The 3268-nt window shown below is 45.4% G+C and overlaps 1 protein-coding gene across 2 annotated transcripts in view; it reads left to right on the plus strand.

The window, feature by feature from the left end:
- Positions 1 to 3268, plus strand: part of Cdc42se2 (CDC42 small effector 2) — a 72223-nt gene that overhangs the window by 66150 nt on the left and 2805 nt on the right. The window lies entirely within an intron of this gene.

The raw sequence follows: 3268 nt of genomic DNA on the forward strand, positions 1-3268 counted from the left end.
GTGAGTTCGAGGCCAGCCTGGTCTACCAAGGGAGTTCCAGGACAGGCTCCAAAGCTACAGAGAAACCCTGTCTCGAAAAACCAAAAAAACAAAAAAAACAAAACAAAAAAAAACCAAAAAACTGATTGGCCCATTAGCTCAGGCTTCTTATTAACACTTATAACTTATATTAGCCCATTATTCTTGTCTGTGTTAGCCACTTGGCTTAGTACCTTTTTTGGCGAGGCAGTCACATCTTGCTTGCTCTGTTCCAGCCCCACATTTACTCCATAAAATGTCAGTTTTCCCTGAAGGAAGACGTTAGAATGCTGGAGGTGTTGGCTTCTGTGGTGGAGGTCTTTCCTGCTAAGCAGATTGTTGGGATTTGCACACATCTCTTCAGGGCAGCAGACATTTGCCATGTTGGGCCCTTGGTTATAAAGTACCTGAAATGATGAAGGAGAACTGCTGTATACATAGAGAGATTTAGTGCATGCCCGAGTAGATCAGTTCCTCACCCGGACTCTTCTGTAGTGTTCGTCTAAGGGTACCAAGGAGGACCCCGGTGTTACTGAACTGACAGTGTTGTAGAAGCAGAAACCCTAGGTAAGATGTTGTCTTACCTAGGGTTTCTGTTGCTGTGAAGAGACACCATAACCATGACAACTTTTATAAAGGAAGACATTTAATTGTGGTTCAGCTTACAGTTCAGAGGTTTAGTCCATTGTCATCATGGCAGGTAGCATGCAGGTAGATGTGGTACTGGAGAGGGAGCTGAGAGTTCTACTTCTAGATCAGGAAGAGAAACTGAGACAACACTGGCCAGGCTTGAGCATCCGAGACCTCAAAGTCCACTCCCAGTGACACACTTCCTAATAGTGCCAGGCCATTTTCTTTCGGTCTGTCACAGTTGTGTTCAAACTTCCCAGCCAGGATCAACAGAACTGGGCATAGAGTGGGTAATGAGTGTCTGGTACATGCAAACCCCTTGTCCCTCAGTGACTAGAAAACAAGGGAGCTGTTTGTCACTCCCATTATCAGTCTGTGGAAGGCCTTGTTTTGCTGACTGCCTTGTTGAGTGTCACAGTGTCCAGAGGGACAGCTGCCTGTGTGCTGGAGAGCAGGGAGGAGACAGTACAGGGCTGTGATCCTCTCTGGGTGGTGTGCATATTTATCAGATGCTCATTATTATTTTTCTCACCAATAAGTATCTTCACTTCAGAATTGATCTTTTTTGAGACAGGTTCTAGAAATAGAGACTGAGCTGGTCTTGAACTTGGATTGCTGCCTCAGGCTGTGTGGATGCTAACACATTACTTAGCTACTTCATATGATTAAATTTAGCTCTGGTGTTTGGTAACCCTTGTTTTTCTTTAAAATCCATCTCAGCACCCTGCTGTTGGAAAGCGTCCTTAGGTCTGCTGCTTGCTCCAGCTCAGGTGGAGCCCCTTGTGCTGACAGCATCAGGTGGCGGCAGGGTCCGCCCTGCAAGCCCCTGGAGTCTTCTCTGGGACTGATGTTCTTTCTGTAGAGCCAGTATGTCCCTTTTGGTACTGGTTTCATTGAATGAGCCTGCTGTTTCCCTGCAGAATGCTGAATTCTTATTGACCGTTCCCACTTGATAAACCTGACTGTGAGAGAAACTGTGTTTTCTTGTATGAGTAGTGACAAGACAGAACCATGAATAGCAATGTTATTTACCCAGACAAACATTCCCACCCCATCTGTGTTCTGAAACTGGAGCAGGCTCCTGTGTACAGGTGCTTCCCTGGTCTGCACTGCATCACTGATGGACCCACTGAACACATGGCTCTTCCCAAGCCTGCTTTATTGACTTACTTAAATAAACCTATATAAATATACATATAAATATATGTAAATGTATGCATATATTATATACAAAAATTAATTTTTTGTGTATATGAAATATATTTTTATTTTCTGTGCATTGGTGTTTTGCATGCATGTATGTCTATATGAGGGTGTCAGATCCCTGGAATGAAAGTTACAAACAGGCATGAACTGCCATGTGGGTGCTAGGAATTGAACCTGGGTCCTCTGGAAGAGCAGCCAGTGCTCTTAACCCCTGAGCCATCTGTCCAGCTTTGATTTACTTACTTTTGATGTATTGGTGCTGTGTTTACAGGTATGGACTGCCCTACCTGCAAACTTTTTAATTTCAACTTCTTGCTGCAAAGAGTTCTGTGAGCCTTTAGCAGTAGTTTTAAAACATGGTAGGTAACACCTGCAGTCACGTGACTGCTCTCAGCACTGATAAGTTGATTATTAGGAGATTCTGACCCTTCAGTTTGACACTGCAGAATTGCTGCTTTGCTTGGAGGAAACACATCTTTTTCTGCTTTATGAGTTTGCAAGTCTTGAGCAGGTGGGCCTGGGGCATGTGTGGAGCCTGTGCGCACATCGGCTGCAGACTGCTAAGGGGCTGAGGGACAGTGGTGAACACAGGTGTTCAGGGGTAGGTGTGTGCAGTGCTCCACGGAAGTCCGTGTCCCAGGGTAACGGAAGTGGGGCCTGTAAGGCAGAGTCCTGAAGCACCTGTATGCTCTCTTCTAGCATATTTAAACCTGTTACTCCAGAAATAACTTAGGCAAGCCTCATTACTTTCCTTAAACATGAAATATTGATTTAGGATACCAGAGAAAATGGCCCATGCTTCCTTTGTGCCCCAGTAAGTGCTCAGTAGCACTCAGTAAACTGATTTATGAACATGGTCCAGGAATCCACAGTGCTTCCCCAAGTCTCAGCTCTGGGAAGTGACTTTCATGGTCCCCACCATTCTGGGGGAGTCATCAATGGGTGTCACCTCCAAACTTCCTGCTTGGGTTCCTCCTTCCAGCAGGGTGACCTGACTCACTCTAATTTAGAGGAACTTGGCTGGAATGGCGGTGACAAACTAAAAGATGGCGTTTGCATTTGCTCCAATACCGTGCAGTCCACGAGAACGTGACTCTGGTTTCACCACAGAGCAGAGGCTGACAAGATTAAAAAACAAACATGCCTGTAGTGTGTCTTTGATGAAGGGAAGGTGGCTAAGATGCCAATCTACTAGAGTTCTGCATCAGAATGAGTGGCTGAGGCAGTACAACCACAAGTTGAAGGCCAGCTTGGACTACAGGAGATCTTGCCTGGGGGAAAACCAAAAACAAACAGAAAAAAAAAATGCCAAACAACAAATCATTCCCTGCTGGCGTCACCATTTGCACTCTGGCGGAAAAAGCTGAGGTGTCTGAGGATGAGTTTGTACTTTGCCTGTGTACATGTCCTGGAG

This window comes from Microtus ochrogaster, chromosome 7, assembly GCF_000317375.1.
Source record: "Microtus ochrogaster isolate Prairie Vole_2 chromosome 7, MicOch1.0, whole genome shotgun sequence".
Classification (NCBI taxonomy): domain Eukaryota; kingdom Metazoa; phylum Chordata; class Mammalia; order Rodentia; family Cricetidae; genus Microtus; species Microtus ochrogaster.